Source organism: Microtus oregoni, unplaced genomic scaffold, assembly GCF_018167655.1.
Source record: "Microtus oregoni isolate MIOR12 unplaced genomic scaffold, Mior012 000000F_ref0000247, whole genome shotgun sequence".
Taxonomy (NCBI): Eukaryota; Metazoa; Chordata; class Mammalia; order Rodentia; family Cricetidae; genus Microtus; species Microtus oregoni.
In genome coordinates, this window is record NW_024543059.1 from 58,114,212 (window position 1) to 58,126,364 (window position 12,153).

Consider the following 12,153-nt stretch of genomic DNA (forward strand, 5'->3'; position numbering starts at 1 on the left):
AAATCAAATATCATTTTTCTACAGATCCCTATGTAATCACTACTACAGCTAGCTAAGCAAAAATATCTATTTGTATTTTTGTCCTTCCTTTTTGTTTATCATAGAACCCCTTGTACTCTTCCAGATACCAAATCCAAGCTTAAAATGAAACAGAAGGCGAGTATGGAACTTTGAAAATCGGAATCTGGGTAGATTCTTATCTGATAGTAGTAGCTAATAAATAAAATCTATTCCCATTCTACTTAATTTTTGACACTGTTATCCATGCAATTTTTTTTTTGTGGTTCTCAAAAGAGTTGATGCAAGGGAAAACAACAGAGAATAGACAGGCAAGCAGGAACCTTAGAGTCAAAAGAGTCAAATAGTTGTGGGTTCAATTGCTGACAGTTTTGAATCTGTAATGGCCTACAACTTGCTAAGGTGCCTGTTCCTTTATTTTCTCATTTGTTTTGTACAGTGAATGACACATCAAATGAGGGAATGTGGTGTGTGTGTATGTGTGCATGTGTTTGCATGTGTGTGTGGAGAAGCTAATGCTATGTTTTTGCAGACAAAATATGAAAACTTTCATGTTTCATTTAGTGTTATAAATCAACATATACCCCTATACGCACACACCATTTTGATCATTCTGCTTATCCAACAGTTCTGAATGCAAATTTATATTTAGCCTTAGTTTTTTTTTTTTTTTTTTTTTTTTTTTGTCTTGGAGTTGGGGAGATGACACAGGAAGTAAAACGCTTACTTGCTGTGCAAGCATGAGGACCTGAGTTCAGATTGCTAGCATCCGGATAGAAGCTGGGTGAAGACAAGTGATAAGCATTGGGAATTCCAACACTGGGAGAGTAGAGACAAGTGATTCCTTGAAGATTTAAGCATGGCTAGTCTGGTCAAGTTATTCCAGCCAAAGCAGTGAGCTCTAGGTTCAGTGAGAAGTGCTGTTTCAAAAACAAATGTGGGGAGAAACTGAGAAGAGGTTGGATGTCAAGCTCTGGCACATTTATGTACATACGGCTACATACACCTACTCGCACGCACACACACACACACACACACACACACACACAGATACACCACACAAACTCAGTTTTTCCTGTTACAAATATAAGATATCATTCTTTATTTTTCTCCATAGAAGTTTGGTGCTAAGATGCACGTACAGGAGAGGTTAACTGTATTTGCCTTAAAACAATTATAAAGGGTTTAGTGGGATAATTTTTAAAAGACTTTATCCGAGTTTTCATTTGAAGTTAGGCCAAAATGACAAGATATTCCTAGCATGGGTTGTACTGAGCAAGACGGTGCTGCAGTTCTTGTTTTCCCATGGACTCAGATCTCTGTACATTTTTTCTGTTTTAATGACTGAATCTAAGAATCTTCACTATTCTAATGATATCAGACCGATGCTGCCGGACTGCATAGTGTTTATTTTCTTCGCACTATCCCCGAGCAGGGGTGGGCAACACAGAATATGCAGTGTTGGTAGCTTGCCATCATGCTGGCAGACATGTTGTAGGAGGCCGCTTATTCGTTCCCAGCTGCCCATCCCTGAAATACTCATACAGAAACTGTATTAATTAAATCACTGCTTGACCCATTAGCTCTAGATTATTATTGACTAACTCTTATATTAATTTAACCCATTTCTATTAATCTGTGTATCACCACAAGGCTGTGGCTTACCAGCTAAAGTTCCAGCATCTGTCTCCAGTGGGGATACACAGCTTCTCTCTGATTCTGCCTCCATTCTCCCAGCATTCAGTTTTTTTTTCCCCACCTAGCTCTGTTCCCCTATAGTTCTGCTATATTCCCAAAGCAGTTCCTTTATTAAACAATGACATTCACATATACAGAGGGAAATCCCACATCATAGATGCAACCTTTATCTGATAGATTTTCTTTAACCCATACAAAAAGAAGGGTGTAGAAGGTAAAGTAGGTCCAGAAATAATTTTTTTTTCATTTATACCAGGGAGTAAAACTTTAGAAGCTTTTACTTTTTATATTTAATATGGCAAATAATTATTTTTTATATTCTAACTAAAAATTGTAATGCTTCACACAATTCTTTAAAAATGCAGGCCTCCATTGATTATGATTTTGTCGCTCACATTTAGGAGACAGTTCATTTTGTTTCTGCTTCCCATTCTCAACTCTTAACTAGTTACAAATCACTGATTTAATCACATGCTACTCACTCAATTACAGGTGATGTTGCAGAGTAGAGTTGTTATGAGTGCCATTTTAATCCTGGGATCCAAAGCTTTGAAAATAGATGGGGAACAAAAAGCGAGACTCCAAGCCTGGAACAAAGGAAGACTCCAAGCCTGATACTGCTAAACCTGTTGATAACTACTTCTTTCCACTTCCTTTGTAAAGTTCCCATTATTTCTTCCCTGAAGTCATAAGCAGAAAACTGTATCTTCAGAGCAAAAGAAAAAAATGCAGAGCACGTGATTATCTTATTAATTTTAAGGATATAATTTTAGGCCCCAAGGTAGATACTTTTTATTGGAATTATGCAGTTGGGCTGCACAATGAAAGAGAACACTTGTGAAGTGGATTTCTGTTCAGTTCCAAATCTGTGGCTTCTGTCCTTTCTGAAAGTGGCTTGGCCTCTGAGGATGAGTTCTCGGCTTGCCAGCTATCCCCTTAGAGTGCCAGGGTAGCTTCACACTCTTCTTCAGCAGGTAAGCGATGGTATTGTGTAAGCTGCACCAAGGAGACACGGGTGTGATTAAAAACATTGGTGGCTCATTGTTAAACAGAGAAATCATTATAATTGGATTAATTTAGGAAATGCACTGTGATGCCTGAGTTTTCCCGCAAGAACTAGATGCACATGAAAAACTAAATTTTCAAAGAGTACAGAGTTGACATTCCCTCATAAAAAGATCTGGATTCATAATTCAGACTCACTAAATCCCCATCTCCACTGAAGTTTACACTGGAGCTGGGTGACAACTTAACTTGAGTCACAGCTGTCATTTCTCAAAATTCTGAATGAATTCTGAGTGAAATACCCTGTTTTTCTCCACAGACAAATACAGTGCCTCTCTGTGAAATGTGGTCTATACTGGTGCTGTGCGCGTGCCTATTATCCCCGCATAGGAAAAGCAGCTACTAGGAGTTCAAGGCCATCCTTGAATGTATAACAAGTTTGGGAGCCGTCTGTGTGACAGGAAAACCTGTCTCAAACAAACAAACAAACAAGTCAATGTGGTCCTAAATGTGCAAGAAATCTCTGAAAATGTCACTAGAAGGTCAACCTGAGGGCTCCATTAGCCCCTACCTCAAAGCAATGGATGTTAGCTTCTTCCTCTTTCTTGGGGTTAGAGCAATTAATGACTCAGCAGTGAAGAGTGTTAGCTTTTCTTACAGAGGACCCAAATTCCGTTTCCACTACCCTCATCAGATGGCTCCCAACACCTGGAGCTTCAGTTCCAGAGGGTCTAGTGCCATTTTCTGCACTCTTCTCATACCCGCTCTCCTTACTCCCTTACTTGTGCGTTCTCTCTCTCTCTCTCTCTCTCTCTCTCTCTCTCTCTCTCTCTCTCTGTCTCTCTGTCTCTCTCTGTCTCTCTCTCTCTCTCTCACTCACTCACACACACACACACACACACACACACACTTACTTAAAAATAATACAATATATCTTTACAAAAAGAAAACGGGACTGGAAGCAGTTCCATTAACTGAGTAGGAGGAGGGAGAGTGGCCGCTTCAGACGAGGGCACACAGGTGGGGAAATACCCATAGAACCAAATCCTTTCAGCATCACCTTTGTTAGGTGATCTCTCCCAAAGCCTGTCTATCAGTAGCATTGTCAGAGTCTGTAATTGAAAAGATTACTAATTATTATCACTCTTGCTGTGGGTAGAGTGACGCCTTCCGTAAAAAATGTCATAGATGTTGTCTGCTGTGTATGAAGCTGTAGTGGTGCATTTTTTCATTCTTAAATTTCTGGCTTGACTAGAAAATGTCCCGAAGATAATTATGTCCAGCATACCTTGGTCATTTTCCCTCACTCATTCCAGACTTTCTCTGGGAGGAGAGCTACGAAGAGCATACTGTGCTGAAAAGCTCAAAGACCGGGGCCGAGAGGACTGCCAGAGACTCGGGTTTTACAAATCTTTTAGTCTGGGACATTCAGCCTCCTCCCGCCCTCCTCCCATTCTGCCTGCCCATACAGTGCAAGTGCTGGTGAATTAAGGCAGCTCCCAGCCTGCCCCTTGTTCTCACCATCTCGTCCTTTGCACACTACAATTTTGGAGAGACAGGTAATGTTTTGTTACATGAAAGGAATAGACTTGCCACAAGTTGGAAAAGGCCTCTTCATGCTGTTGTTTTATAATTGTAATCGGAGAAAAATACGCAGAAAAAAAGTGCTTGTTCCCCACTGCGTTCCTTTCCAGTGATTTGGGATAGATCCCAGAATTATGATGAACTTTCTCACATCTGCTGCCTTGGGTCAGAGTGTATTTAATGAAAGCGAGAGCCGAACCATTTCAAAGCAGCACTAACGGCATGCCTGTCTTCAGCTAGGAGCATTGTCCTAGCTGACAGGAAAGGATTCCAGCAAGGCAGCATGGAAGACAAGAACCTCTGCCAGGAGGAGCAGTTCCTGGAGCCGTGCTGTGGGCGGAGCAGTATATTTTCTTTGCCAGATCCTTTTCATTTACATACGTGTTTGGAGTATTCTGGAACTCATTTGTGTCATTATCTTGTGATTGCTTCTGACAATTTTCAATTATTGGAAACTCAGATGAGTAGATTCAGAAATGAGGGTTCATATTTATCACAAAACACCATCAGGGGAGGGGGTAAGTCCCAAGAATATGTTCCTGGCCAGGTACTTCTGCTTCTCCCAGAATTGCTTTTGTTTTGACTGTAGAAAGTATTATTTCAGTGCCTGGACCTCAGTTGATGGAGTGTCTAACACCCCGGAAGCCCTAGGTTTATCCGCAGTACCACATAAATCTGGTACAGTCCCAACATTTGGGAGTTAGAGGCAGACGAATCAGTAGTTAAAGTTCATCTTTAGTTGGAGAGAGAGTGAGACCAGTCTGGGCTATGTGATTTTTTTGTTTTAGTTGTTCAAATAATGTATTCATTCTTTAGATTTGGCAGAAATATGCACAATGGACAAAGCAAAAGCACAAGGCTTTCTTGGACTCGCATGGTTAATTTATTCATATTTTGATTGCTGAAATGACATAAAATCAAATCTGTTTGAGAGATGATGATCTTGCGTGGGCTTCTAGAGGCTTGACTCTAAAACTGAAGTGGATGGTCATATTGTAAACAAAATCACTGTTTTAGGCATTCACTCTCTAATGCTCTAGGATCTTGTGATGTTTGGAAAATGCACTGAGAGCTATGTTTATCCTGATGGCGTTTTTCTTTTCCTCGGGTCTGTATGCAGATGCCTGAGATGTGACATAATTCAGGGAGCAATCGTGCATCCCAGGGACCTGTCCACAGAGGTATTAATTTCTCTCCTGTGTTATCTGACACCTACCCCACACCAGAGCCCCACTACCCGCCACTCTAAGGCTTTTCTCACATGGGCCAGTAGCATGAAAATGTTTCTCTTCATTAACCACAGGAGGCAAAATACTTTATTATTGAATTTTATCATTTCTATAAAAGAAAGGAAAGTTTAAAATTTGTCCATGTATTCAGTAGCAGAAAATTTCAGTTTCAGAGGTATTAACGTTCCTAGTGAGGTTTGTTAGACGTCATTAAAATTTTTAATCCAGGCGGGGGACATAGCTCAGTGGTGGGGCACTTGCCTAGCATGGCAGTGCCTTGAGTTCAATCTCCAATTCTGAAAGGGAAAAAAAAGGAGGAAAAAGAAAAGAAAAGGAATTAATTCATGACAATTTCTCAATCTTTCATGTCTAGCAAAGGAATTTAAAAGTAATTTCGTTCTTCAAAGCTTTAGAACACTGGATATTGTAACTTACTTAAATCGTCACTATAAAACTCAAGGAATTGAAAAATTAAGTTGTCTAAGCCAGTTTTAAAAATCTCATTTCCCCAAATGAATACCCCTTCTTTCCCATAATACCCTTGTTCTCAGTGGACTGGTCCCTGCCTTCTGAGGAGAGTGTGACGTACCATCCCGTAAGCTTGCTGCAGTCATAAAGGTCCTGACATCACTATCTCTAACAATGTCACAGCCATTCTGGCTTTAGATCACATAATGTAATCATTATTGGCAAATATGGTTTTAAAAAGCTTGTGTGTTTAACACCCAACTTAATTATAACAACAGTTATTCAGATTACAGCATGACACTTTTCAGGGCCCACAGGGAGCACAGGACACTAGTCAGAGAAACTGATTTTGAGTTTTGACGAGCTAGCTTTGGAAATGGTGGTTTGTTCATTTTTGATAAATTAATGTCTCCATTCTTTCCTTTCATTATTCATACAAAGGAAGACAACAGTACTACCATTTTCATTGCTATGAGAACTGTCAGATATTAAAAGTGTATCATATATAAATACTCTCTATTTGTAAGGCATTATTATAATGTTAATTTGTCGCTGAGACCCTGATGTTTGTTGGACATATTACTTTACTTTTCTGGTGTCATTTATTATTTAGGAACAACCATTACCATCACTTTATAAGTGAGTTATTCTTCATTTCTTATGTAAATGTTTTTGTCTTGTAACGTGGAAATCACAATTAGTCAGAACATGTACATGAAGGTAAGTGAATTAAAAGGAAAATAAGAGCTCTGAGGCATATTAGATATGTATAGATTCTAAATTCTAACTTCTTCAATTAGCATTTCTTGTCCTGGACAGAAGATGCAGGCAATACTGAGATCCTCAGTAATCAGTACCCAGATATCTTTCTGGCAATGGGACAGAGAGTCCTGGAGCAGTAAAAATATGTTAGAATTTATGCAAACTGTCAGTAGTTACTCTGTTTGGTGGTGGCTACCGGTTTCATGCAAAGAGTTTGTTTCTTGAGCTTCACTTTCTACGTGCATAGATTGAATAGTAATACTTCAGGATGCTGTTAGAATTCAACGAGGAAAATTATACAGAATCATTTTGGGCAATAATAACTAGGTTTGACTAAGTTTGATAGTCATAGATGGGTCTCTTGATGATTTCTCTTTGAGATTTCACTGGTGGGAGGTGAACCTTTGGGTTTTGAATTTGAACACATGCTTCATTTCTGTTCCTTCTTTGTGATCACCAAGATCTTGCTTGGTCTTTTCTGGGCTCCCGGACCTGCTCTGGGTAAAGTTATCCTTGTCCAGAGCATCCTCTCTGAGACTGTGTGTGTTAGGATTCTCAGCTACTCAGACACTGTCAGCTTAAACAGACCCATCTGGAAGATGGCGAAGAATCACTTAGCCCTGCCAAACAGATTAGAGTGCACTTAGAGTACTTCAACAAATTTTATCAAATTCATGATAGCTTTGATTAAGAAAAGACAACCAGATTTCTGAAAATGAGCTTCTTAAACACCAGAAGATACAGCAACAGTAGCTAGCAGTTTTCAAAGGCTGCTTTGTTGGGGGGCAAACCTGCTTTTCTATTCATGTTCCCAGTTGCTAATCACCCATCTAATGGGGCTGATTGGCAGTTACAAGGATAAGTGGGCCTAGAGACTGAGCTCCGACAAATATTTTCTCAAGCCTTTCTCTGCCAAACCACAACAACTCACATCGGTTCCGAGGCAGCTGTTTTAATGCTACCTGAGTTTAACTTTATTTTTTTAAGGTAAGAAGCTATAATGATCACTTAACAAGCATAACCAAATGTAGTTTTTTTTTATTGCGTCAGAATATAGCTTTTTTTGTGTCAGAGATAAATGTGGCCGATCAAAACTGATGTTAAACCGTTTCATAAAAATGGACATACTGCTTATAGATAAAAATTCTGCTACCATAATAAACATTTTAGCTTACATTTATTTGGGATCTGAGCTGTAGCATCTTTATTAAATTACATTATTTATTATCATTTCAATATATCATCTAATACATTTAACATAGGTTACCTCTTATCCAAACATATATATATATGTATATATATATATATATACATATATATCGTGTGTGTGTGTGTGTGTGTGTGTGTGTGTGTGTGTATGTGAGAGAGAGAGAGAGAGAGTTTTGCTACTATGTGAAATCTGGGTCTTTTGTTTTTGCACTGCTTCTTTTTTGCAGATCCACCCTTCTTCTTGGGTAGAATTCCCTTTTCATCTACTGGAAATCTGGGCTGAGAGTGATTTGGCCTTCAAAATTCTGTAATTCTATCTCCTCTGTGTCCATGTCTGTCCATCTTAGGTAGCTAGTGACTCAACACATTGGTTTTAGTCTGGAAAACAAGAGCATATAGAACCAATCTTTTTTTTTTTTTCAGAATTGCAAACTAATGTATCAAAATGATCACATTTGAATTAATATTGAACCATATAGAATGTGTGTGTGTGTGTATATTCATGCAGCATATCTGTGGCACATACCATACTTCAATAATTTATCTATTGTTTTCAGAAAAATAGGGAATCAAAAGCACTCCCGTGAGGACACCTCCTACAAGGTTAGTGTTTAGCCATGGCATCCTTTTTACACAAGTGTTAAGGAGCTGGTTGAGGGAAAACACGTGCAAGCAGTTAATTCTCTGTTTCAGACAAAGTACTTAGATGTGCATGTTCGACCATTTTCTGAGAAGTGGTATTGTGCAGTGATTACCTGTGAAGCATGGATGCACAAACAGAAACGAAAGGACCCATAGCACGTTTCTCCAGCTGAGGTCATGGAAAAACAGTTCCTCTACATACTGAACGCAGACACTCATTGCTCTCTTCTTCCTGACTGAGGCTACGCTGTGACCAGCCTTTTCGGGCTTCTTGACTTCCCTACTGTAATGGCCTCTCCGACCAACGGTGAGCCAGAGTAAAACCTTTCTTTTTTAAGTTGATTTGCCACAGCAACAGGAAAATAACTAAGCAGCACCCCGTGTTCACCCACTTCCTCTACTGGAATATTTAACAGGCATATGAAATAGGCTAAGCTAGAATAGATTCCCCACTGCCTCAGTTAAAACCTCTTATTTACTGCTCAACATAGCTATTAACAATTGCATTACATTAATCAGTTTTTGTAAAAAACATTCTTGTTATTCCTGTGGCCTTGTTTTTGTTTGTAGTTCATATTGGTGCTATTAATCAAATGCTAAGGATTTAACTTATAAAAGGCATCCAAGATCTCTTTTTAATATACCTCCTGCTTCCATCTAGCTTAAGTCACTACTGCTCTGACTTCAACTGCTGTGTGTCTCTGCCCTGATCTCTGCTTCCATTTATGTGTCTATATTCCAATCTCAGCTTGGAAGTCATCTTAACATTCAGGAAGCACAAAGATGAGCTCAATCACTACGCTTTTCTGCTCCAACCCCGTCAAATTCTCCAATGGTCTCTTCGTGGCTTGAACACATTCTTCTTGCTTTCTTTACTCCTTGGATCAATCACTTTGCTGTTCCTCCAAAATGGCAGGAATTTCCTCACTTCATAGTTTTGGCTTTTGCCTAGAACTTTTTTCCCTCCAGCTATTTGCAATACTCCATCCCGAACCTCATTCCCTTTGCGGTTGAAGTCTACCTTATTCGAAACCAATCTTTGAATGAAATTAATCTTTCATTCCTCCACATTTCATGCTGCTGTTTAATTTTGAGTCATAATACTTACTGTGAATGAACATACATTACTTCTTATTCCATCACTTGCCTTTCTCACTAGACTGGAAGGTCTGTGAGAACAAGTTTTACATGTTTTTCTTGCTTCTGTAATTGTTGTAACAAAACAGCGATGACAAAGTATAGTTCTAGAACCACATGACGACAAAGAATATGTAGGGAAAAAGTCTGCCATCAATGCCCCACATGTGTTTATGGGTCTGCAGACCTGGAAGGAAATATACAAATAGTTTACAAGCCGAAAATCTGTTACCCAGCCAGACAAATGTGTGATGCCCCTGCACTTTCACATATCATTGGTATTGTCCACATATATCACAGAAAAACATTTGTTCTTTGGTGGTTTGCCTTTCAGAGCTCAGTAATGTTTAATTTAACCTCTAGTTCATGTGGTTTTTTTTCATGATTGTGTAAGAGCTTCATGTGAGTGATTCTCACTGGAAGCACAATGACCCCACAGTCTGGTAGCTGAAATCAAAACTCCGTTGCTTCATCTAGACCAAGAGATGTTGTAGGCATTCAGATTCTTAAGTATTTGAGTTAATTAAAATGATTTTCTGTTGCAGCAACTCTGATTAAAGCAGAAAGCACAAACAATGAGCTTTCTGCATAAAAACTTACGCAGGAAACAATTCGAATTTCCTTATTGCTCTATTACCGTTTAGATGATTTTGACTTATCAAACCTTGGTCTCCAGACCAGATCTTTACTGAATGCTTGACTCAACTCCTACTAGAGATCTATCTACAATATTTCCTTCTAGCCATAAGTTAGCATCTTCAGATACATGGTCTGGCCCAGATACTTCCAGATCTCTTTATGTTCTGTTTCACTGGGTGATGCCACCACATATTCAGTGGGTCTAAGCAGAAATTGGATGTTAGAAAGAAATCATCTCTAAGTGTATTGTACTAAAGATGTTTAGTGTGCATAGTTGATTAGAATAAAGATTTTATCCTTGAGTTAGTGATCTCTAAAAGGGGGATTGAGAGAAAATAATAATTTTCTTTTATTGTGGTTAGTGATAAGAATGATATGATTTATGGAGAAAGTCCTTTAAGATTTGCTTGGAGATTTATTGGAAAAACCTCTGTACTGAATATTGAAGGATGAATCTTGAAGTTGTAAAGCAGGAATAATATATCAAGCGGAGAAAGCAATCAAAGCAATAGCACAGATGAATTACAAAGCTTAAAGATTGAAGTGTGGTTTGAGCTATTTATATAACAATATTGTAAAACACAATCAATATCAGGCAGTAAGGATAAACTCTGAAGTGGATGGTGGATATGGAAAAGTTCATAATGAGCCTTGTGTACCATGCTAAGAAGCTGTGGGCAATAATGAACTATGGGAAAATTTTAGACTTGATTTAAGATCCATCACATTCGTTTGTGTGGCAGGATACAGCAGGAAGGAGGGAAGACTGAGAGAGCTGAATTAGAAAGGTATTGCTTTCATGCAGGTAAACAGGAGACACTCACATAAAGCCATGGGAAGAACAGGAAGCAGGTGATGGATATAGAAAATATCAAGAGAAAACTGTGGTTAAGGAAATACTAATATATAGGTCTCCTCAGTCTCCAAAAAACCACACTTCACATTTCATTTAGCATCTAAGAGGAAATGGACAGTTTTTTTCCAGATATAATGCGACCCCTGATTGGGATGCATTTATTTAACTCTGATGAGAAGAGAGCCAGCCTTGTAGATACAACAGTTAGCCAAAGAGAATAACCTGAAACTTGAAAATAAAGTGAAGGCTTCATAACAGAAATCACCATGATACAGGAATTCTTCAAAATCACAGGAGCGGTCTGCCCAAAAGGAGATCAGGAAAGACCAAGGAATAGTGGCACATGCTTTTAATCCCAGCACACAGTAGATAGAGGCAGGCAGATCTCCAAGAGCTCAAAGACAACCTGATCTACATAGCAAGTTCTAGGATAGTCAGGCCTACATAGTGGGACTCAATCTCAAGAAAGGGAGGGAGGGCTGGGCGGTGGTGGCACACGCCTTTAATCCCAGCACTTGGGAGGCAGAGGCAGGCAGATCTCTGTGAGTTCGAGGCCAGCCTGGTCTACAAGAGCTAGTTCCAGGACAGGAACCAAAAAGCTAAGGAGAAACCCTGTCTCGAAAAATCAAAAAAAAAAAAAAAAAAGAAAAAAAAAGAAAGAAAGAAAGGGAGGGAGGGAAGGAGGGATGAAGGGGAGGAGTGAGGACTAAAAGTCAAGAACAGAACCTTGAGAAAAATCTGGATTGAAAAGCACACAAGAAAAGACTTACCAAGTTGAGAAGGAGAACCAGAAAAACCAATCAAACATTTAATTACTCACTTAGAACCAGGAAAGCTGAATGAGTAGGTTCACTAATATATAAGCTGAAGTGTATTTTCTGAGCTAATGATTTGTGGGTGACTCTG